The sequence below is a fragment of the Schistocerca americana genome, chromosome 2, assembly GCF_021461395.2.
Source record: "Schistocerca americana isolate TAMUIC-IGC-003095 chromosome 2, iqSchAmer2.1, whole genome shotgun sequence".
Taxonomy (NCBI): Eukaryota; Metazoa; Arthropoda; class Insecta; order Orthoptera; family Acrididae; genus Schistocerca; species Schistocerca americana.
In genome coordinates this window covers 1,082,429,113-1,082,455,214 of record NC_060120.1, presented here as the reverse complement: position 1 = coordinate 1,082,455,214, position 26,102 = coordinate 1,082,429,113, and positions in this window count along the sequence as shown.

Genomic DNA, 26,102 nt, shown 5'->3' with positions numbered 1-26,102 from the left:
CCCCACGACAGACCACTGAGAACACGGAGGACATTTAAAGAACGGGTACAACGGGCGGCCAAATATGACACATGTGGAGACCAGCTAAGTTTCCTGTCAAATGTAAGGCCTAAAAATTTGGTTGTCTCCACGATTGGGAGAGCAACGGGACCGAGTCTTAAGGACGGTGGGAGAAACTCTTTGTATCGCCAGAAGTTAATACAGACCGTCTTCTCGGCAGAAAAACGGAAGCCATTGGCGACACTCCAGGAGTAAAGACGGTCAAGAGAACGCTGAAGACAGCGCTCCAGGACACGTGTACACTGCGCGCTGCAATAGATGGTAAAATCGTCCACGAAAAGGGAGCCTGATACATCAGCTGCAAGGCAATCCATTATTGGATTGATCGCGATGGCGAAGAGAGCGACGCTCAAAACTGAGCCCTGTGGCACCCCATTCTCCTGGCGAAAGGTGTCGGACAGGACAGAACCCACACGTACCCTGAACTGTCGATCCATTAAAAAGGAACGAATAAAAAGAGGGAGGCGACCGCGAAGGCCCCATGTATGCATGGTGCGGAGGATGCCCGCCTTCCAACAGGTGTCGTAAGCCTTCTCCAAATCAAAGAACACAGCCGCGGTCGGGCGCTTCCGCAAGAAGTTATTCATAATGAAGGTCGACAAGGTAACCAGATGGTCAACAGCAGAGCGGCGCCTACGAAATCCACATTGTACATTGGTAAGTAGGCGTCGAGACTCGAGCAGCCAAACCAATCGAGAGTTAACCATTCGCTCCATCACTTTACAGACACAGCTGGTAAGCGAGATAGGTCGATAACTGGAAGGCAAGTGCTTGTCCTTCCCCGGCTTAGGAATCGGGACAACAATAGACTCGCGCCAGCATGCGGGAACATGTCCCTCAATCCAGATGCGATTGTATGTACGAAGAAGAAAACCTTTACCCGCAGGAGAAAGGTTCTTCAGCATCTGAATATGAATAGAATCTGGCCCTGGAGCAGAGGACCGTGATCGGCCAAGTGCGTTGTCGAGTTCCCGCATGGTGAATGGGGCATTATAACTTTCACAATTCGAGGAGCGGAAGTTAGGTGGCCTAGCCTCCTCTGCCTGTTTGCGGGGGAGGAAGGCAGGGTGGTAATGAGCGGAGCTCGAAACCTCTGCGAAAAAGCGGCCGAAGGCACTGGAGACAGCCTCAGGGGCCACAAGGACGTCATTCGCGACCTTCAAGCCAGAAACTGGTGAGTGGACCTTAGTGCCAGATAGCCGGCGCAGGCTACCCCAGACAACAGAAGAAGGAGTAAAACTGTTGAAGGTGCTTGTGAAAGCAGCCCAGCTGGCTTTCTTGCTTTCTTTGATAATTCGACGACACTGAGCACGTAATCGTTTATAATTGATACAATTCGCCACTGTAGGGTGGCGTTTAAAAGTGCGTAAAGCACGTCGACGAGCACGTAAAGCGTCTCTACATGCTGCGGTCCACCAGGGGACCGGTACGCGACGTGGAGAAGAAGGAGGGTGAGGGATGGAATATTCAGCAGCAGCGAGAATGACTTCCGTGAGGTGTGCGACCTGACGATCGCAGCTTGGAAAGGTTTGATCCTGAAAGGTCGCCCTGGAAGAGAAGAGCCCCCAGTCTGCCTTGGAGATGGTCCAATTAGAGAAGCACGGAGAGGGGGTATGCTGCAGGAGATGGATAACACACGGGAAGTGGTCGCTCGAGTATGTATCAGAAAGTGCATACCACTCAAACCGGCGTGCAAGTTGGGGAGTACATATAGAGAGGTCTAAATGGGAATAGGTGTGAGATGTGTCCGAAAGAAAAGTAGGGGCGCCAGTATTGAGGCAGACAAGATCGAGCTGGTTGAAAAGGTCTGCTAACAAGGAGCCCCTCGGGCAGGATGCTGGAGAGCCCCAAAGGGGATGGTGGGCATTGAAGTCTCCAGTTAACAAAAATGGTGCAGGTAGCTGAGCAATAAGTTGCATCACGTCTGCCCTGGTAACGGCAGATGACGATGGAGTGTAAACGGTACAAAAGGAAAACGTAAAAGTGGGGAGAGTAATGCGGATGGCAACTGCCGGCAGGCCGGTGTGCAACGTGATGGGATCGTAGTAAATATCATCCCGGACCACCAACATAACACCTCCATGAGCTGGGATACCTACCACAGGGGGTAGGTCAAAACGCACAGAGGTGTAGTGTGCCAAGGCAATTTGATCGCATGGGCGTAGCTTCGTTTCCTGGAGGGCTACGACAAGCGGACGGTGCAAGCGGAGCAGCAACTTCAAGTCCTCTCGGTTGGAGCGAATGCTGCGAATATTCCAGTGAATAAGTGCCATCGTAAGAAAAGAAAGATGAGAGAAGTGGTCACCTCGAAGGCCGCTTAGGGCCCGGCTTCGAGCGAGCACTGCCGCCGCTATCAGTAGGCGGACAGTCATCGTCCATTGGGTCTATAGGGTCATCGGCCATCTCGGGAGGATGGCCGGGAGGGGGAGCTTCCTCCGCCAGTGAACGGCCAGATGTACGGCTACCAGCGGTGCGGCCAGGCGAAACGGATGACGGCCTGGGGCGGCAGCCGCTGGGTGGCGCAAGAGAAGAAATGCGCCGTGGCGGGGAAGGAGAACTGTGCTTCCTATGCGCCTTTTTGGAAGGACGTGTAGTGGAAGTACCGGTCGAAGGCTGTGAGGTCGAGGTACGGAGGAAGTCTGCACGGGATGGTTCCTTCTTGAAGGCCCGTGCATCTGACTTCGGTGTCTTCGTCTTAGCAGAAGCTGAGGAAGGTGCTCGTGTCTGTGGGGTGATGGGAGGAAGAGGAGACGTCGACCGCGCGATCTTAGCACTGGCCGAACGGACGACCGTGGTGCTGAAGGTCAGATCGCATGTCTGGGTTGCTACCTCCCGGGTAGTCCGAGGAGAGGCGAGGACAGTACTGTATTTCCCCGCTGGGAGCAGCGTGGGCTTCCTACTAGCCAACAGCTTGCGAGCAGCCGAGGTGGACACTCTCTCTTTGACCCGAATTTCCTGGATACAGCGTTCTTCCTTATAGACAGGACAGTCGCGGGAGGATGCGGCATGGTCACCCTGACAGTTCACACAACGAGGAGACGGAGGTGGACAGTCACCCTCATGGGCATCCCTGCCACAGGTGACACATTTAGCCGCATTGGAACAAGACTGTCGAGTGTGATTGAAACGCTGACACTGGTAGCAGCGCGTAGGTGTCGGGACGTAAGGGCGAACAGAAATAACCTCGTAGCCCGCCTTGATGCGCGATGGCAGCTTAACACTATCGAAGGTCAAGAAAATTGTCCGGGTCGGTACAAGGTCATTGTTGACCTTTTTCATGACCCTATGGACAGCCGTCACGCCCTGCTCAGCGAGGAATGATTGAAGCTCCTCGTCAGTCAATCCGTCGAGGGAGCCAGTATAGACCACACCACGAGACGAATTCAAAGTTCGGTGGGCCTCCACCCGGACAGGGAACGTGTACAGGAGGGTGGCCCGAAGCAGTTTTTGTGCCTGAAAGGCATTCTCAGTTTCTAGTAATAAGGTGCCGTTACGCAACCTGGTACAGGATTTGACAGATCCGGCTATGGCATCTACGCCCTTCTGAATAACGAAAGGGTTGACAGAGGAAAAATCCTTTCCGTCCTCAGTTCGAGAAACTACGAGGAACTGTGGGGCAGGCGGTAGTACTTTTGTCACTGTTGGCTGGTCACGTTTCCGTTTTTGGGTCGAAGTCGAAAGAGATGGAGTAGAATCCATTGCGGAGGAATCCACCATGATTGCCAGCGTCTCCGATGGCGCGCTCCTTCCTTGTGGGGACCCTCTCAGAGGGCGCTCCCGCCTTAGGTGAATGTTTGCACCTCAGGTCACACCTCCCGAGAAACAGACGGAGGGACCAATCGGCATGGTCAGAAGGTATCAGCTCAGGCAATCACCCCTCCCCGGGCCTGGCCTTTACCAGGGGGTACGCGCGTGCCTTACATGTCTACCCAGGGTGGGGAATTACGCGTTACCCCGTCACCGGCTACGCGTGAGAACGCGTGGGTCGGCCTTCAGGCACGCACAGGGAGGAAGGAAGGAAGAAGAGGAAAAAGAAGAGAGAGAGGGAGAAAGAGGACAGGCTGTCTCAAACGCCGAGGCGGAGACCAGAGAAGGCAAGGAGAAGAAGGCAATGAGAAAGCAAGGGGAAGAAGGCAATGAGAAAGCAAGGGGAAGAAGGCAATGAGAAAGCAAGGGGAAGAAGGCAATGAGAAGGCAAGGAGAAAAAGGCAATGAGAAGGCAAGGAGAAAAAGGCAATGAGAAGGCAAGGAGAAAAAGGCAATGAGAAGGCAAGGAGAAAAAGGCAATGAGAAGGCAAGGAGAAAAAGGCAATGAGAAGGCAAGGAGAAAAAGGCAATGAGAAGGCAAGGAGAAAAAGGCAATGAGAAGGCAAGGATACGGCAAGGAAGAGAGTAAGGAAGACAGTGAGGTGGAGAAGAGCAAAGAAAGGAACCAACAAAAGGAAGGAAGAAACGAGAAGTGAAAAAACCAAATGGACCACGATGATAGGTCGTGGAACCGTCCGTCTCTGGACGCAGGCACGAACTACCCCCGTGAGGGGGAGGGACTCCTTTTAGTCGCCTCTTACGACAGGCAGGAATACCGCGGGCCTATTCTAATCCACCGTACCCGCAGGGGGGGTTGCTTGGTTTAAACCACGGGGGTGGGGTGGGGGGTGGAGGGAAGGACCAAACTACCAATCATTGGTACCTACATCTACATCTACATTTATACTCCGCAAGCCACCCAACGGTGTGTGGCGGAGGGCACTTTACGTGCCACTGTTATTACCTCCCTTTCCTGTTCCAGTCGCGTATAGTTCGCGGGAAGAACGACTGTCTGAAAGCCTCCGTGCGCGCTCTAATTTCTCTAATTTTACATTCGTGACCTCCTCGGGAGGTGTAAGTAGGGGGAAGCAATATATTCGATACCTCATCCAAAAACGCACCCTCAGAATCATGGCGAGTAAGCTACACCGCGATGCAGAGCGCCTCTCTTGCAGAGTCTGCCACTTGAGTTTATTAAACATCTCCGTAATGCTATCACTGTTACCAAATAACCCTGTGACGAAACGCGCCGCTCTTCTTTGGATCTTCTCTATCTCCTCTGTCAACCCGATCTGGTACGGATCACCACACTGATGAGCAATACTCAAGTATAGGTCGAACGAGTGTTTTGGAAGCCACCTCCTTTGTTGATGGACTACATTTTGTAAGCACTCTCCCAATGAATCTCAACCTGGTACTCGCCTTACCAACAATTAATTTTATATGATCATTCCACTTCAAATCGTTCCGCACGCATACTCCCAGATATTTTTCCGAAGTAACTGCAACCAGTGTTTGTTCCGCTATCATATAATCATACAATAAAGGATCCTTCTTTCTATGTATTCGCATTGCATTACATTTGTTTATGTTAAAGGACAGTTCCCACTCCCTGCACCAAGTGCCTATACGCTGCAGATCTTCCTGTCTTATTAGGAACAAGTTTTATTCTCAAAATCTTGTAACACAAACCCGCGACAAAGAGGGGAAAAAAAAAACCAACCCACAAGAAAGGGGGAAAAAAAACCAACCCACAAGAAAGGGGAAAAAAAAAACCAACCCACAAGAAAGGGGGAAAAAAAAAACCAACCCACAAGAAAGGGGGGAAAAAAAAAACCAACCCACAAGAAAGGGGGGGGAAAAAAAAACCAACCCACAAGAGAGGGAGGGAAAAAAAAAACCAACCCACAAGAGAGGGAGGGAAAAAAAAACCAACCCACAAGAGAGGGAGGGAAAAAAAAAACCAACCCACAAGAGAGGGAGGGGAAAAAAAAAACCAACCCACAAGAGAGGGAGGGAAAAAAAAAAACCAACCCACAAGAGAGGGAGGGGAAAAAAAAACCAACCCACAAGAGAGGGAGGGGAAAAAAAAAACCAACCCACAAGAGAGGGAGGGAAAAAAAAAAACCAACCCACAAGAGAGGGAGGGAAAAAAAAAACCAACCCACAAGAGAGGGAGGGAAAAAAAAAAACCAACCCACAAGAGAGGGAGGGAAAAAAAAAAAACCAACCCACAAGAGAGGGAGGGAAAAAAAAAAAACCAACCCACAAGAGAGGGAGGGAAAAAAAAAAAACCAACCCACAAGAGAGGGAGGGAAAAAAAAAAACCAACCCACAAGAGAGGGAGGGAAAAAAAAAAACCAACCCACAAGAGAGGGAGGGAAAAAAAAAAACCAACCCACAAGAGAGGGAGGGAAAAAAAAAACCAACCCACAAGAGAGGGAGGGAAAAAAAAAAACCAACCCACAAGAGAGGGAGGGAAAAAAAAAACCAACCCACAAGAGAGGGAGGGAAAAAAAAAAACCAACCCACAAGAGAGGGAGGGAAAAAAAAAAACCAACCCACAAGAGAGGGAGGGAAAAAAAAAAACCAACCCACAAGAGAGGGAGGGAAAAAAAAAAAACCAACCCACAAGAGAGGGAGGGAAAAAAAAAAACCAACCCACAAGAGAGGGAGGGAAAAAAAAAACCAACCCACAAGAGAGGGAGGGAAAAAAAAAAACCAACCCACAAGAGAGGGAGGGAAAAAAAAAAACCAACCCACAAGAGAGGGAGGGAAAAAAAAAAACCAACCCACAAGAGAGGGAGGGAAAAAAAAAAACCAACCCACAAGAGAGGGAGGGAAAAAAAAAAACCAACCCACAAGAGAGGGAGGGAAAAAAAAAAACCAACCCACAAGAGAGGGAGGGAAAAAAAAAAACCAACCCACAAGAGAGGGAGGGAAAAAAAAAAACCAACCCACAAGAGAGGGAGGGAAAAAAAAAAACCAACCCACAAGAGAGGGAGGGAAAAAAAACCAACCCACAAGAGAGGGAGGGAAAAAAAACGAACCCACAAGAGAGGGAAAAAAAACCAACCCACAAGAGAGGGAAAAAAAACCAACCCACAAGAGAGGGAAAAAAAACCAACCCACAAGAGAGGGAAAAAAAACCAACCCACAAGAGAGGGAAAAAAAACCAACCCACAAGAGAGGGAAAAAAAACCAACCCACAAGAGAGGGAAAAAAAACCAACCCACAAGAGAGGGAAAAAAAACCAACCCACAAGAGAGGGAAAAAAAACCAACCCACAAGAGAGGGAAAAAAAACCAACCCACAAGAGAGGGAAAAAAAACCAACCCACAAGAGAGGGAAAAAAAACCAACCCACAAGAGAGGGAAAAAAAACCAACCCACAAGAGAGGGAAAAAAAACCAACCCACAAGAGAGGGAAAAAAAACCAACCCACAAGAGAGGGAAAAAAAACCAACCCACAAGAAAGGGAAAAAAAACCAACCCACAAGAAAGGGAAAAAAAACCAACCCACAAGAAAGGGAAAAAAAACCAACCCACAAGAAAGGGAAAAAAAACCAACCCACAAGAAAGGAAAAAAAACCAACCCACAAGAAAGGGGGAAAAAAAAAACCAACCCACAAGAAAGGGGGAAAAAAAAAAACCAACCCACAAGAAAGATGGGGAAAAAAAAAAAAACCAACCCACAAGAAAGAGGGGGAAAAAAAAAAAAACCAACCCACAAGAAAGAGGGGGAAAAAAAAAAAACCAACCCACAAGAAAGGGGGGGGAAAAAAAAAAAACCAACCCACAAGAAAGGGGGGGGAAAAAAAAAAACCAACCCACAAGAAAGGGGGGGGAAAAAAAAAAACCAACCCACAAGAGAGGGAGGGAAAAAAAAAACCAACCCACAAGAGAGGGAGGGAAAAAAAAAACCAACCCACAAGAGAGGGAGGGAAAAAAAAAACCAACCCACAAGAGAGGGAGGGAAAAAAAAAACCAACCCACAAGAGAGGGAGGGAAAAAAAAAACCAACCCACAAGAGAGGGAGGGAAAAAAAAAACCAACCCACAAGAGAGGGAGGGAAAAAAAAACCAACCCACAAGAGAGGGAGGGAAAAAAAAAACCAACCCACAAGAGAGGGAGGGAAAAAAAAAACCAACCCACAAGAGAGGGAGGGGAAAAAAAAACCAACCCACAAGAGAGGGAGGGAAAAAAAAAACCAACCCACAAGAGAGGGAGGGAAAAAAAAAACCAACCCACAAGAGAGGGAGGGAAAAAAAAACCAACCCACAAGAGAGGGAGGGAAAAAAAAAACCAACCCACAAGAGAGGGAGGGAAAAAAAAACCAACCCACAAGAGAGGGAGGGAAAAAAAAAACCAACCCACAAGAGAGGGAGGGAAAAAAAAAACCAACCCACAAGAGAGGGAGGGAAAAAAAAAACCAACCCACAAGAGAGGGAGGGAAAAAAAAAACCAACCCACAAGAGAGGGAGGGAAAAAAAAAACCAACCCACAAGAGAGGGAGGGAAAAAAAAAACCAACCCACAAGAGAGGGAGGGAAAAAAAAAACCAACCCACAAGAGAGGGAGGGAAAAAAAAAACCAACCCACAAGAGAGGGAGGGAAAAAAAAAACCAACCCACAAGAGAGGGAGGGAAAAAAAAAACCAACCCACAAGAGAGGGAGGGAAAAAAAAAACCAACCCACAAGAGAGGGAGGGAAAAAAAAAACCAACCCACAAGAGAGGGAGGGAAAAAAAAAACCAACCCACAAGAGAGGGAGGGAAAAAAAAAACCAACCCACAAGAGAGGGAGGGAAAAAAAAAACCAACCCACAAGAGAGGGAGGGAAAAAAAAAACCAACCCACAAGAGAGGGAGGGAAAAAAAAAACCAACCCACAAGAAAGGGAAAAAAAACCAACCCACAAGAAAGGGAAAAAAAACCAACCCACAAGAAAGGGAAAAAAAACCAACCCACAAGAAAGGGAAAAAAAACCAACCCACAAGAAAGGGAAAAAAAACCAACCCACAAGAAAGGGAAAAAAAACCAACCCACAAGAAAGGGAAAAAAAACCAACCCACAAGAAAGGGAAAAAAAACCAACCCACAAGAAAGGGAAAAAAAACCAACCCACAAGAAAGGGAAAAAAAACCAACCCACAAGAAAGGGAAAAAAAACCAACCCACAGGAAAGGGAAAAAAAACCAACCCACAAGAAAGGGAAAAAAACCAACCCACAAGAAAGGGAAAAAAACCAACCCACAAGAAAGGGAAAAAAAACCAACCCACAAGAAAGGGAAAAAAAACCAACCCACAAGAAAGGGAAAAAAAACCAACCCACAAGAAAGGGAAAAAAAACCAACCCACAAGAAAGGGAAAAAAAACCAACCCACAAGAAAGGGAAAAAAAACCAACCCACAAGAAAGGGAAAAAAAACCAACCCACAAGAAAGGGAAAAAAAGCCAACCCACAACAAAGGGAAAAAAAGCCAACCCACAACAAAGGGAAAAAAAACCAACCCACAACAAAGGGAAAAAAAACCAACCCACAACAAAGGGAAAAAAAACCAACCCACAACAAAGGGAAAAAAAACCAACCCACAACAAAGGGAAAAAAAACCAACCCACAAGAAAGGGAAAAAAAACCAACCCACAAGAAAGGGAAAAAAAACCAACCCACAAGAAAGGGAAAAAAAACCAACCCACAAGAAAGGGAAAAAAAACCAACCCACAAGAAAGGGAAAAAAAACCAACCCACAAGAAAGGGAAAAAAAACCAACCCACAAGAAAGGGAAAAAAAACCAACCCACAAGAAAGGGAAAAAAAACCAACCCACAAGAAAGGGAAAAAAAACCAACCCACAAGAAAGGGAAAAAAAACCAACCCACAAGAAAGGGAAAAAAAACCAACCCACAAGAAAGGGAAAAAAAACCAACCCACAAGAAAGGGAAAAAAAACCAACCCACAAGAAAGGGAAAAAAAACCAACCCACAAGAAAGGGAAAAAAAACCAACCCACAAGAAGGGGAAAAAATACCAACCCACAAGAAGGGGAAAAAATACCAACCCACAAGAAGGGAAAAAAATACCAACCCACAAGAAGGGAAAAAAATACCAACCCACAAGAAAGGGAAAAAAAAACCAACCCACAAGAAAGGGAAAAAAAAACCAACCCACAAGAAAGGGAAAAAAAACCAACCCACAAGAAAGGGAAAAAAAACCAACCCACAAGAAAGGGAAAAAAAACCAACCCACAAGAAAGGGAAAAAAAAACCAACCCACAAGAAAGGGAAAAAAAACCAACCCACAAGAAAGGGAAAAAAAACCAACCCACAAGAAAGGGAAAAAAAACCAACCCACAAGAAAGGGAAAAAAAACCAACCCACAAGAAAGGGAAAAAAAACCAACCCACAAGAAAGGGAAAAAAACCAACCCACAAGAAAGGGAAAAAAACCAACCCACAAGAAAGGGAAAAAAAACCAACCCACAAGAAAGGGAAAAAAAACCAACCCACAAGAAAGGGAAAAAAAACCAACCCACAAGAAAGGGAAAAAAAACCAACCCACAAGAAAGGGAAAAAAAACCAACCCACAAGAAAGGGAAAAAAAACCAACCCACAAGAAAGGGAAAAAAAACCAACCCACAAGAAAGGGAAAAAAAACCAACCCACAAGAAAGGGAAAAAAAACCAACCCACAAGAAAGGGAAAAAAAACCAACCCACAAGAAAGGGAAAAAAACCAACCCACAAGAAAGGGAAAAAAACCAACCCACAAGAAAGGGAAAAAAACCAACCCACAAGAAAGGGAAAAAAACCAACCCACAAGAAAGGGAAAAAACCCACAAGAAAGGGAAAAAAACCAACCCACAAGAAAGGGAAAAAACCCACAAGAAAGGGAAAAAACCCACAAGAAAGGGAAAAAACCCACAAGAAAGGAAACGAACACTACTGTTTTAGCGTTTTGTCTTTTTGTTCCATTTAGAGAGTAAAACAAAGCCGATTACAGCGGCTGGCCGACCACGAGAATAAAAAGAAAAAGGAAAAGCCAGCCACCCTGCAACACATTAAAATCTCCACCCCTAGAAGCGCTAGGGTGGAGGACACAGAGGGATAATGGACATGCGCTAATACTTTGATCAAATGAGAGAACCCACCCTCACGAATAAAACGGTAAACTGACTGTCTCATTAGCTGACTTAGATAAAATGAGCAGCAACGAGTCCAGAAACCCAATATTTCGACGCTGGGCAGTCAAAGTGGGACAGTGCACCAGAATTTGGGTCACCCATCAACCGGGCACCGCACCGACACTGAGGCGGGTCTTTATGGCGCAGGAGGTAACCGTGGATCGCCCAGGCGTGGCCAATGTGGAGCCGGCGGAGGACAACTGATTCCCTGCAAGAAGCCCGCATGGAAGACTTCCACACATTCATAGTCTCCTTAATCACACGAATTTTGGGAGACGGAATGGCGTAACAGTATGCACAACGAAGCCAAAAAAAACCTGCGGCGTACATTAGAATGCAGGTCAGTTTCAGAGATGCCGACAGGCTGGCCAAACAGGCTACGCGGAAACCGCTTCTGGAGACGGGCAAGTTCGTGGCCTGGGATGCCGACATGCAATGGGATCCACACAAACGTCGACTGGCTTCGTCGTTCAGTGCTATCTTGTAGGCTGCTCACGGTGTCAGTACGCAGAAGAAACGATTACTCGGGGCATGAACGGATATACTGATGTGCAAGAGACATGGCTGCAGTGTATTCACTACGGAGCTGGTGGCCATCGGGCAAGGAATGATGGTAATGTTGGCTTCGCCTTTGTCCACAGAGGCCATAATGAAGGTCAGCCATTGAGCCGTCTGTGTAAACCACTTCAGAGCTCCAGAACACTTGAAGAATCGAGAGGAAGTGACAGCGGATAGCTGCAGTGTTAACTAAGTCCTTAGGGCGACGCGGAAGGTCCAGGCGAAGCTTCGGCCTACACCTACACCACGGATGTGTCGGTGAACGGACCTGGAGGACATGTGGTGAAGGGAGGGGGAAGGACTCCAGGCTGAAGCAATTGCACGTGAACCGCAATAGTTATTCCTGACGTGGGCCGCCTACGCGGGAGGTGAACCGCCGTAGTTGTGGGAAGAATACGTAATTAGGTTGCACACATTCGTAGCTCTGCTGAACATCCTAACTGGGGAGCAATTGTGCACGTCTGACTTTCAATGTGGGACTCCAGCCTCCACCAGTACGCTTGTCACGGGACTCGTCCTAAAAGCTCCTGTCGCTAGTCCAAATCCGCAGTCGTGCATTGGGTCGAGCAAACGCAATGCTGAGGGCGCCACCGAACTATAAATCACACTCCCATAGTCAAGGCGGGATTGAATAATGGCTCTGTAGAGCTGCAGCAGCGTGGAGCCATCTGCACCCTAGTTGTTGCTGCTCAGGCAGCTGAGGGCATTGAGGTGCTGTCAACACTTGCGTTTAAGCAGACGAAGATGACGAATCAAAGTCAAATGAGCGTCGAAAACCAGACCTAAGAATCGATATGTCTCCACTACAGTGGGTGGATTGTCATTAAGATAAAGGGCTGGTTGCGGATGAACAGTACGACGCCGAAAGAAATGCGTGACACACGTCTTCATGCCGGAAAACTGGGAGCTATGGGCGACAGCCCATGACTCCGCTCTCTGTAGGCGACGCTCAGCGACACCAGTACTGGAGCAGCAGTATGACATGCAGTAGTCGTCTGAGTACAGAAAAGGTGAGACGGAGGGCACGACAGCTGCTGCTACACGATTAATGGCCACTAAAAATAGAGACACTCAATTCACATGTCACATGTGGTGAAAGAAACTGGTACTGGACACTAGTGCACAAATTTTATGACACCGAGGTGGCAAGTTAAAATCTTGTAATTGATGATAGATGTACAGAAGGTGATCCTTTCAATAAATTAGTAGATTTTATAGATGTACCACCACACACCATAGGACAAGTTCATGAGGAAAGAAAGGTTCACCATTTGTCTGTGATTCAGACCCAAATGCTTTGTAGATCGAGATGCCTAACAGAAGGGGAATATTGATACGGGTCGAAACTCTCAACTAAGAATTGCCGCACTACAAGCAGTTATGGACTTGCAAGCTGTGGGCCTATTGCATGGTTTCTGAATGAACACTACAAATTTTATGTTACGCAGGTTTTTGCAACTTACTCGTACTAATGAACCCTACTTCTGTAAAGTTTCTCAGTATCTCGAATGATCGAATTGCACATGGTTTATATCTTAACATTCAATTTTATATGCAGTTTCGCAAATTACTTTTCTGCTCTACTTCTAAGGTTTCCTCAATGCAATCCATCAACGGTGTACTCTTGAACGTTTAGCCAAGTAGTTTGTTTCGTGCACATTTCTCCTTCCCATGCAATGGGTTTAGTCATCACGCGTCCTTGTTGTAAGATAATAACAGGGGGTCATCAAAATGTCACTGTAAATGTATTGGCCAAACACACAGTGTATTTCTATTTTCTCTGCCCATAAATCAATCATTTGCAGCTTCTTTTAGTACAAGAGCCCAAGTAGCCTATCAGAAGACAGCTTATGAAAGAGCAGCATTAGCTCGAAATAGCTCTGATTCCACATAATTAAAGCATCACGTCATCACAGATCCTTCACAGGTGGTAAGAGTCACCTGAACTTTCAAGGGCTACGATGAGCTGCCAGCCAACAAAGCTGTTTCTATTTGCACGCCACTCTAATGAGGAACATGAAAAACTGTTTCATTCTTTCACTATGGTACTTTTGGTCAGTTGGCTACAAGAAGTTAAGCATTTGGCTCTAGGAGCATGTAGAATGCTTTAGTCGAAAATTTATTGAGCATACGTTGTGAGTCATAGTATGCGATGCAAAGTCCCACTGCTTTTTTTGATTACGTTTTGCGGCAAAACCTCTGCCTGGTAAACATATCTGTACCACTGTCTCTAAAAGCCACACGGTACTGTCTACTCCGTGTCTACAGCGGAGTCCAACAGTTGTCACATATAAAGAACTTCTGACTATAGGAACTAGCAGATACACATTTAATGTAGGTGCAGCAGCCTGCAGTGCCCATCACGTTTATTGAATGTATGCAGGAAAATTCGACAAATACTTATTTCGAAGTAGAATCCGATAAGGTGCCAGATGCTGCTATCGGCACAGGCTGGGAAGACTGACATCTGACCGTTAGAGCCTGCTTGCACGTCGTCGATGGAACCGCACTACATTCTCTTGTTCCGAGCATATGGTTTAAAATAACGCTTATGTTTCTGTTCCCTGCAGGTTAAGTTAACTCTTAACTACACATGAACTGCTAGCATCGAAGACACACCACCCTTTTCCTCATAGCATCTTCCCTCCTAGTCACTCACTTCCCATGTAGTTCCAAATGCCACCTGAGCGAATATGGGGGGGGGGGGGGGGAGGGGAGGGGAGGGGAGGACAGCAACATTTGGCCCTTAGTACCCATATATAGTGTGTGTAAGGTGTTGCAGTGCTGCCTGAGGGAGCAACCAGATGTAGAAGGTGAGAAGGAAGGGAGGAGCAGAAGGAACTATAGAGGTGCTCTGGGAGACAGAATGTGTGTTTATGACTGGAGTGGGAGCAGGGAAGCGGATAGAGGGAGATGGGGATGAAATTTAGAGAAGATCTAGGCTGGGAGGACAAAGAAATGAAGGATGTGTTGCAAGAAAAGTTTCACCTTCCCAATTCAGAAAAGCTGCTGTCACGAGGACAAAGCTAGATTTATGCGACGGTTTCACGATGTGTGCCATTGTGATTTAAGTTACTGATAAATTGAATACTGTTGAGCTGCAAAGTGAAAATCTCATTCTGTAAACATCCCAAGGCTGTGGCTAAGTCATGTCTCTGAAATATCCTTTCTTTCAGGAGTGCTAGTTCTGCAAGGTTCGCAGGAGAGCTCCTGCAAAGTTTGGAAGGTAGGAGACGAGGTACTGGCAGAAGTAAAGCTGTGAGGACGGGGCGTGAGTCGTGCTTGGGTAGCTCAGTTGGTGGAGCACTTCAACTCGGGACCTGTTGCCTTTCGCGGGCGAGTCTCGTTCCGGCACACAGTTTTAATCTGCAAGGAAGTTTCAGAATGTTGTCTACTCCCGGGGCGTTGTTCCGACTTGGAGACATGATACTGCGTGAAGAATTTGACAGGTCTTTCAGTGCTCTATTTCATTTACCTCTACATTCCCTTCCATTTCCATAAGATTGTCCTTAAGAACATCGCCCTTGTAAAGACCCTCTATATACTCTTTCCACATTCCACCTTTCAGTTCTTTGCTTAGAATTGGGTTTGCATCTGAGCTCTTGATATTCATACAAGTGGTTCTCCTTTCTCCAAAGGCCTCTTTAATTTTCCTGTCGGCAGTATCTACTTTACCTCTGGTGATATCAGCCTCTAGATCCTCACATTTTGCCTCTAGACATCATCGCTTAGCCATTTTGCACTTCCTGTCGATCTCCTTTGTATTCCTTTTTGCCTGCTTCATTTACTGCATTTTTGTATTTTCTCCTGTCATCTATTAAATTCAATATTTATCCTGTTACCCAATGATATCTACTAGCCCTCGTCTTTTTACCTACTTGATCCTCTGCTGCCTTCACTGCTTCATCCCTCATTGCTAACGATTCTTATCCTACTGTATTTCTTCCCCCATTTCTGTCAATTGTTCCCTTATGCTCCCCCTGACACTCTCTACAATCTCTGGTTTAGTCAGTTTATCCAGGTCCCATCTCCTTAAACTCCCACCTTTTTGCAGTTTCTTCAGTTTTAATCTACAGTTCATAACCAATAGATTGTGGTCAGAGTCCACATCGGCCCTTGGAAATGTCCTACGTGAATTTAGGAACCAGGTTTTAAATTGTCTTACTATTATATAAGCTGTCTGATACCTTTTAGTATCTCCAGGATTCTTCCATGTATACAACCTCCTTTTATGATTCATGAACCAAATGTTAGCTATGATTAAGTTATGCTCTGTGCATAATTCTACCAGACGGCTTCCTGTTTCATTTCTTAGCCCCAATCCATATTCACCTACTATGTTTCTTCTCTCCCTTTTCCTACTGTCGAATTCCAGTCACCCATGACTATTAAATTTTCGTCTCCCTTCACTACCTGAATAATTTCTTTTATCTCATCATACATTTTATCAATTTCTTCATCATCTGCAGAGCTAGTTGGTATACAAACTTAGACACGAAGCCCATGCCTACTACAGTAGTACATCTTGGCCACAATAATGCGTTCACTATCCTGTTGGTTTAATAATGAATAAAATGATAGGAGTGCGGGTGAGCTGCTACCTACTCCTGCATTACCCCTATTTGGTTTTGTATTTATAACCCTGTATTCACGTGACCGAAAGTCTTGTTCCTCCTGCCACCGAACTTCACTAATTCCCACTATATCTAACTTTAACCTATCCATTTCCATTTTTAAATTTTCTAACCTACCTGACCGATTAAGGGATCTGACATTTCATGCTCCGATCTGTAGAACGCAAGTTTTCTTTCTCCTGATTGCGACGTCCTCTTGAATAGTCCCCGCCCGGAGATACAAATGGGGGTCTATTGACGGCGTCCTCTTGGGTAAAATATTCCGGATGTACATCACTTACTGTATGGTTAAAGTTGCATGCCATCGGGAAAAATTATGGCTGTAATTTCCCCTTGCTTTCAGCTGTTTCAGTACCAGCACAGCAAGGCCGTTTTGGTTAGTGTTACAAGGCCAGATCAGTCAATCATCCAGACTATTGCCCCTGCAACTACTGAAAAGGCTGCTGGCCCTCTTCAGGAACCACAAGTTTGTCTGGCCTCTCAACACATACTCCTCCGTTGTGGTTGCACCTACGGTACGGCTATATATATATATATATATATATATATATATATATATATATATATATATATATATATATATATATATATATATATATATCGCTGAGCCGCGCCAGCCTCCCCACCAACGACAAAGTCCATGGCTCATAGGAGGGGGAGGGAGATAAATATGGTCCAGGATATCATATTTCATAGGGACCTTCTTTGCAGTCTGACTGTGATGCGTGGCAAGGTGTACATTTCGTCTGGCGTGTCCACCGGTGTCCGAGGGATAATCAGGTTGCCGCATGTGAGTGATACACTGCCCAAGAAGGCCAAGGAGGTGGTCTACCGCTGTGATGTAAGGCCTTATATCCCTTCCCTAATGCGAAGCTGTAAGTGCTGGAAATTCAGCCATGTGCCTTCCTACTGTACTTCTAGCATCACTTGTCGAGATTCAGTATTGGGATCTGACGGGCGTCCACGATGTGCCCTATCTCCCATCTGTGTCAACTACAGAGAGCACCATTCGCCTTGCTCGCCAGATTGCGGGATTCTCCAGAAAGAAAGGAAAATCTTTTAATACATGACCATGGACCGACTGACCTACACGGAGGCTAAGAAAATTTAAATGCCTGCATTCTGTGTGTACAACATAGTCTTATGCCGCCACTATAACAGTTCTAGCACCATAGGCTCCGCCAACACCAGTCACCTCTCAGCAAGAAAACTACACCTGCCTCCTTAACGGTGGGGGGCGTTTCCCTCCCAGTTGCTTCCGCACCACCTACGTTGGGTGGAAGAGACACACTTCTCCAGCGTAGAAGTGGGGACGGACATCACAGATGGTTGGTTGGGGGGGGGGGGTGTAAGTATTCTTCAGCTTCACTCGCTAGGAAGGGGTCCCTTGGGTCAATCACCAGATTTCTGCTAGTGGGAAAGATGACCCCTTCCAGCTGGTCATAGTCTCCGTGACTGAGGACGAGCTGGAAGCCCTTAGCCAGTGAAATCCTCCCAGCCATGGAAACCCAAGCAGCAGCGAGAGAAATCCAAAAAGATGAGCCCCAAGACAAAGTGAATTGCGGTGGTACCCACACTACCGCTACCGCTACCTCTGAGGGTCTGGCGACATCTAGGCCTTCAGCAGAAGCTATTCTGTCCACCCCATCCTCAGATTCAGACACAATGGATATAGACTGCAGCATACTGATTTATTGCCTGAGCAGTCTCCTGCTGCCAAACTGCCTTATTGAATGTTCCATGCCTTCACAATGACGATGACGATGACGTCCTTCTCAAGTGGAATTGTGGTGGTTTATTTCCACCACCTGGCGGAACTACGGCAACTGTTAAGCTTTACACCTGCTATCTGCATTGTCCAGCAATGTGGACCCCTGCCCTTCGTGGCTATAAGGGATATTACAGGAACAATGACGACTATAATAGTTTCAGGTGGAGTTTGAGTTTAGGACAAACACAGTCTGTAGTCAAACAGTGCCCCTTCAAACCGCTTTTGAAGCTGTGGTTGTCGGCATAAGGATGATGCGGGAAACATACGTTGCAGACAGTTATCTTCCTCCAGATGGTGATGTATCCCTGAACGTATTAGCTGCACTGATACAACAACTCCCTAAACCTTTCGTACTTTTGGAATGTTTTAACGCCCAAATCCCCTTGTGGGGGGGGGGGGGTGAGAGAGAGAGAGAGAGAGAGAGAGAGAGAGAGAGAGAGAGAGAGAGAGAGAGAGAGAGAGAGAGAGAGGGAGGGTTGGGCGGCACCTGCTTGCTGGCCAATGAAGAGATGCCGAAAATTTCGAGTCACACCTCGACCGCTGCCTCTTAAATACTGGGGCCGCCACACATTTCAGTGAGGCTCATGGTAGTTACTCGGCCATTGATTCATCCATTTAGAGCCCAAGACTTCGCCTATCTATCCACTGGAGAGCACATGACCACCTGTGGGGTAGCGACCACTGCCCCAGCTTCCTATCACTGCCCCAGCGTCTGGTCCACAGACGCCTGCCCAGACTGGCTTCAAACAAGGCGGACTGGGAAACTTTTATCTCTGCTGTCACTGTTGAATCTCCCCCCACATGGTAATATCGATGTGATGGTTGAGCAGGTGACTGCAACAATTGTTTCTGTGGCAGAAAACGTGATCCCTCGCACTTTAGGGTGTCCCCAGTGTGAGGCAGTCTCTTGGTGATCACCGGAAGTCGCTGAAGCAATTAAGGAGCGTAGACGAGCTCTACAGTGGCATAAGCGGCACCCTTCCCTGGAGCACCTCATAGCATTTAAACGGCTGTGTGCCCGCATTTGCCTACTTACCAAACGACGGAAGCAGAAGTGTTGGGAAGATACGTCTCGACCTTTGTGTGCCATACGTTTGTTCTTTGTCCAGACTTGGGGTCTGGTACCCGAAAACACGTCACCTTCCCAACAGGTTTTCCCAGTGTTAACACGTCGTGTATGTTGTCCACCGACGCAAACGCGATTACCGAGCACCTTGCTGAGCACTACGCTCGAGCCTCTGCATCGGAGAATTACACCCCAGCCTTTTGCACCCTTAAATGGCAGCTGGAAAAGTCATCTCATTCACTACACGCCACACTGAACCCTATAACGCCCCATTTACCGAGTGGGAGGTCCTTAGTGCCCTTGCACATTGTCCCAACACAGCTCCTGGGGCTGAGCGGATCCAAAGCCAGATGATTAAAAATCTCTGATCTGACTACAAGCGACATCTTCTCGTCAACTTCAACCGGATCTGTTGCGATGGCTTCTATCCATAGCAATGGCGGGAGAGCACCATCATGCCGGTGCTCAAACCCGGTAAAAACACGCTTGATGTGGATAGCTTGTAACCTCTCCCTCACTTATCGACCTTAATGACACTGTGAAGTTAAACCGCGTGTACCTAATGAAATTTGGGAGAAAAAAAAATCGTCACCGACGTTAATCTGCCGGTAAAGAGGGAGGAAGGGTTACATCTAAATGAAAGGAAAAATGCTAATGAAATTGGAGAACACTACCTTCTTCATTAACTTTTATTTTGAAAAAGGGTAATGTGCTGTCGTTACATTAACAATTAACTGTCATTAATTAGATATTTGAGATTTGGGGAAAATTACAGTCGCCAGTCCTATGGACAACTACTATGATAACTGAAAAAGAAAGGTTAATGCACATTTAATTAGCATTAAAGGCGTGGCCACTGACGGTTGACACGTTCTGTGAAAACAGTGTAGCGAAATTTATTACTTCTGACGCAAACCTTCAGTTATCCGGTTTTATTAACTATTTTGCCAAATTATGTCAATTTAGTGGCTGAAATTAATTGTGAACTTTTATTTAATTTCTTAGTGCATCAGAAGCAAAATAAGGTTTGTTGAGGAAGCCCAAGACTATCATCTCAAAAGCTACTTGAATCTACGCAATTTGTAACTAAGATTTAACTTTGAACTTGAATTACATGACTTTCGACAATTAACAATAGTAAAATTTAGTACGTACCAAGCTGAGCTGCAGTTACAGGTAAGCTATAATATGGTAACAAAACTCGCACTCTTAATATGTGCTTGTGTAAGCGAAACATGTGAATACTTTAACTGAACTTCAATATCATTCCATTTCACTGCTTTAATTTCACTTTAATGCTGGGGTTTGAATTTCAACGACACACTGGTTCATTCCAGGAAAGGAAGGGACCCTGCTTGGTAATGTAATTGGGACAACGAGCAACAAAGGTTCTTGCTAAGTTACTGTATTTTTGTGATGCAAAACGAACAATTTGAAAAGCTGAGGTTTGTTTGTTTTTTTTTTTTTTTTTTTTTTTTTTTGTGGTTTTAGGGCGCACAACTTCAATGGTCATTAGCGCCCTGACTACTCTAAGAATGCACCGCGAGGCACAAGTTGACCACAACAACTAAAAGGGAAAACACGATAAAAGACAGACTGACAGGCATAGGATTAAAAAACAGCATCATCAAATGTCCTTAGCGAGGTGTGTCAAATTGATAAAACGAAGAACACGAGCAGCTGCTCGTGGGTCATCCGCTAAAATGGCATCGAAAGTATTTGGCAGGTTAAGATCGAGGCGCAGTGTGTTAAGATCTGGACAGGACATTAAAATGTGTCTAACCGTCAGCAAGTGCCCACATGGGCAGAACGGCGCCGGCGCAGCCGTCAGCAGATGGCGATGGCTGAACCGGCAGTGTCCAATTCTTAACCGGGCTAAAACGACCTCCTCCCGCCGAGAAGGGCGTGAGGAGGACGTCCAAGCCACGGGAAGAGGTTTTAAGGCCCGAAGCTTGTTGTCGGTAAGTGCAGCCCAATCGGCATGCCACAGAGATAAGATGCGCCGACAAATCACCCTGCTAAAATCGGACGAAGGGACGCAACAAGAAGCTGTTCGAGGCTGGAGGACCGCAGCCTTGGCCGCGGCATCTGCAGCTTCGTTCCCAGGGATACCGACATGGCCCGGAACCCACATAAAGCTAACTGGAGAACCGACGTCCACCAGCTGCTGAAGAGAGCGTTGGATCCGGTGTACGAAAGGGTGAACCGGGTACGGATCACTGAGACTCTGGATGGCGCTTAGGGAATCTGAGCAGATGACATAAGCAGAATGTCGGTGGCGGCAGATGTAAAGAACAGCCTGGTAGAGGGCAAAGAGCTCAGCTGTGGAGATCGAACAATGGCCATGAAGCCGGTATTTGAAACTTTGTGCCTCGACAATAAAGGAACACCCGACCCCGTCATTGGTCTTAGAGCCATCTGTATAAATGAAAGTCATGTCGATGAACTTCGAACGAAGTTCCAAAAAACGGGAGTGGTAGACCGAACCGGGGGTGACCTCTTTTGGGAGCGAGCTGAGGTCAAGGTGAACGCGGACCTGAGCCTGGAGCCAAGGTGGCGTGCGGCTCTCGCCCACTCGAAAGGTTGCAGGGAGGGAAAAAGTAAGGTGTTGAAGGAGGCGACGAAAGCGAACTCCAGGGGGTAGCAGGGCAGAGACATACAACCCGTATTGACGGTCAAGAGAGTCGTCAAAAAAGGAACGATAAGACGGATGGTCGGGCATTGACAGTAGCCGACAGGCATACCGACAAAGCAGTATATCGCGCCGGTAGGTGAGTGGCAATTCGCCAGCGTCAGCATGAAGACTCTCTACGGGACTGGTATAAAATGCTCCGATCGCAAGTCGTAAACCCCGATGTTGTATGGAGTTGAGGCGGCGTAAGATGGATGGCCGTGCAGAGGAGTATACGAAGCTCCCATAATCCAGCTTGGAGCGGACGATCGACCGATATAGACGAAGTAGGACGGTTCGATCCGCTCCCCACGACAGACCACTGAGAACACGGAGGACATTTAAAGAACGGGTACAACGGGCGGCCAAATATGACACATGTGGAGACCAGCTAAGTTTCCTGTCAAATGTAAGGCCTAAAAATTTGGTTGTCTCCACGATTGGGAGAGAAACGGGACCGAGTCGTAAGGACGGTGGGAGAAACTCTTTGTATCGCCAGAAGTTAATACAGACCGTCTTCTCGGCAGAAAAACGGAAGCCATTGGCGACACTCCAGGAGTAAAGACGGTCAAGAGAACGCTGAAGACAGCGCTCCAGGACACGTGTACACTGCGCGCTGCAATAGATGGTAAAATCGTCCACGAAAAGGGAGCCTGATACATCAGCTGGGAGGCAATCCATTATTGGATTGATCGCGATGGCGAAGAGAGCGACGCTCAAAACTGAGCACTGTGGCACCCCATTCTCCTGGCGAAAGGTGTCGGACAGGACAGAACCCACACGTACCCTGAACTGTCGATCCATTAAAAAGGAACGAATAAAAAAGAGGGAGGCGACCGCGAAGGCCCCATGTATGCATGGTGCGGAGGATGCCCGCCTTCCAACAGGTGTCGTAAGCCTTCTCCAAATCAAAGAACACAGCCGCGGTCGGGCGCTTCCGCAAGAGGTTATTCATAATGAAGGTCGACAAGGTAACCAGATGGTCAACAGCAGAGCGGCGCCTACGAAATCCACATTGTACATTGGTAAGTAGGCGTCGAGACTCGAGCAGCCAAACCAATCGAGAGTTAACCATTCGCTCCATCACTTTACAGACACAGCTGGGAAGCGAGATAGGTCGATAACTGGAAGGCAAGTGCTTGTCCTTCCCCGGTTTAGGAATCGGGACGACTATAGACTCGCGCCAGCATGCGGGAACATGTCCCTCAATCCAGATGCGATTGTATGTACGAAGAAGAAAACCTTTACCCGCAGGAGAAAGGTTCTTCAGCATCTGAATATGAATAGAATCTGGCCCTGGAGCAGAGGACCGTGATCGGCCAAGTGCGTTGTCGAGTTCCCGCATGGTGAATGGGGCATTATAACTTTCACAATTCGAGGAGCGGAAGTTAGGTGGCCTAGCCTCCTCTGCCTGTTTGCGGGTGAGGAAGGCAGGGTGGTAATGAGCGGAGCTCGAAACCTCTGCGAAAAAGCGGCCGAAGGCATTGGAGACAGCCTCAGGGGCCACAGCGACGTCATTCGCGACCTTCAAGACAGAAACTGGTGAGTGGACCTTAGTGCCAGATATCCGGCGCAGGCTACCCCAGACAACAGAAGAAGGAGTAAAACTGTTGAAGGTGCTTGTGAAAGCAGCCCAGCTGGCTTTCTTGCTTTCGTTGATAATACGACGACACTGAGCACGTAATCGTTTATAATTGATACAATTCGCCACTGTAGGGTGGCGTTTAAACGTGCGTAAAGCGCGTCGACGAGCACGTAAAGCGTCTCTACATGCTGCGGTCCACCAGGGGACCGGTACGCGACGTGGAGAAGGAGGGTGAGGGATGGAATATTCAACAGCAGCGAGAATGACTTCCGTGAGGTGTGCGACCTGACGATCGCAGCTTGTAAAGGTTTGATTATGAAAGGTCGCCCTGGAAGACAAGAGCCCCCAGTCTGCCTTGGAGATGGTCCAATTAGAGAAGCACGGAGAGGGGGTATGCTGCAGAAGATGGATAACACACGGGAAGTGGTCGCTCGAATATGTATCAGAAAGTGCATACCACTCAAACCGGCGTGCAAGTTGGGGAGTACATATAGAGAGGTCTAAATGGGAATAGGTGTGAGCTGTGTCTGAAAGAAAAGTAGGGGGCGCCAGTATTGAGGCAGACAAGATCGAGCTGGTTGAAAAGGTCTGCTAACAAGGAGCCCCTCGGGCAGGATGCTGGAGAGCCCCAAAGGGGATGGTGGGCATTGAAGTCTCCAGTTAAGAAAAATGGTGCAGGTAGCTGAGCAATAAGTTGCATCACGTCTGCCCTGGTAACGGCAGACGACGATGGAGTGTAAACGGTACAAAGGAAAACGTAAAAGTGGGGAGAGTAATGCGGATGGCAACTGCCTGCAGGCCGGTGTGCAACGTGATGGGATCGTAGTAAATATCATCCCGGACCAGCAACATTACACCTCTGTGCGTTTTGACCTACCCCCTGTGGTAGGTATCCCAGCTCATGGAGGGGTTGTGTGCCAAGGCAATTTGATCGCATGGGCGTAGCTTCGTTTCCTGGAGGGCTACGACAAGCGGACGGTGCAAGCGGAGCAGCAACTTCAAGTCCCCTCGGTTGGAGCGAATGCTGCGAATATTCCAGTGAATAAGTGCCATTGTAAGAAAAGAAATATGAGAGAAGTGGTCACCTCGAAGGCCGCTTAGGACCTGGCTTCGAGCGAGCACTGCCGCCGCTATCAGTAGGCGGACTGTCATCATCCATTGGGTCTATAGGGTCATCGGCCATCTCTGGAGGATGGCCGGGAGGGGGAGCTTCCTCCGCCAGTGAACGGCCAGATGTACGGCTACCAGCGGTGCGGCCAGGCGAAACGGATGACGGCCTGGGGCGGCAGCCGCTGGGTGGCGCAAGAGAAGAAATGCGCCGTGGCGGGGAAGGAGAACTGTGCTTCCTATGCGCCTTTTTGGAAGGACGTGTAGTGGAAGTACCGGTCGAAGGCTGTGAGGTCGAGGTACGGAGGAAGTCTGCACGGGATGGTTCCTTCTTGAAGGCCCGTGCATCTGACTTCGGTGTCTTCGTCTTAGCAGAAGCTGAGGAAGGTGCTCGTGTCTGTGGGGTGATGGGAGGAAGAGGAGACGTCGACCGCGCGATCTTAGCACTGGCCGAACGGACGACCGTGGTGCTGAAGGTCAGATCGCATGTCTGGGTTGCTACCTCCCGGATAGTCCGAGGAGAGACGAGGACAGTACTGTATTTCCCCGCTGGGAGCAGCGTGGGCTTCCTACTAGCCAATAGCTTGCGAGCAGCCGAGGTGGACACTTTCTCTTTGACCCAAATTTCCTGAATACAGCGTTCTTCCTTATAGACAGGACAGTCGCGGGAGGATGCTGCATGGTCACCCTGACAGTTCACACAACGAGGAGACGGAGGTGGACAGTCACCCTCATGGGCATCCCTGCCACAGGTGATACATTTAGCCGCATTGGAACAAGACTGTCGAGTGTGATTGAAACGCTGACACTGGTAACAGCGCGTAGGTGTCGGGATATAGGGGCGAACAGAAATAACCTCGTAGCCCGCCTTGATGCGCGATGGCAGCTTAACACTATCGAAGGTCAAGAAAATTGTCCGGGTCGGTACAAGGTCATTGTTGACCTTTTTCATGACCCTATGGACAGCCGTCACGCCCTGCTCAGCGAGGAATGATTGAAGCTCCTCGTCAGTCAATCCGTCGAGGGAGCTAGTATAGACTACACCACGAGACGAATTCAAAGTTCGGTGGGCCTCCACCCGGACAGGGAACGTGTACATGAGGGTGGCCCGAAGCAGTTTTTGTGCCTGAAAGGCACTCTCAGTTTCTAGTAATAAGGTGCCGTTACGCAACCTGGTACAGGATTTGACAGATCCGGCTATGGCATCTACGCCCTTCTGAATAACGAAAGGGTTGACAGAGGAAAAATCCTTTCCGTCCTCAGATCGAGAAACTACGAGGAACTGTGGGGCAGGCGGTAGTACTTTTTGTCACTGTTGGCTGGTCACGTTTCCGTTTTTGGGTCGAAGTCGAAAGATATGGAGTAGAATCCATTGCGGAGGAATCCCCCATGATTGCCAGCGTCTCCGATGGCGCGCTCCTTCCTTGTGGGGACCCTCTCAGAGGGCACTCCCGCCTTAGGTGAATGTTTACACCTCAGGTCACACCTCCCGAGAAACAGACGGAGGGACCAATCAGCATGGTCAGAAGGTATCAGCTCAGGCAATCACCCCTCCCCGGGCCTGGCCTTTACCAGGGGGTACGCGCGTGCCTTACATGTCTACCCAGGGTGGGGAATTACGCGTTACCCCGTCACCGGCTACGCGTGCGAACGCGTGGGTCGGCCTTCAGGC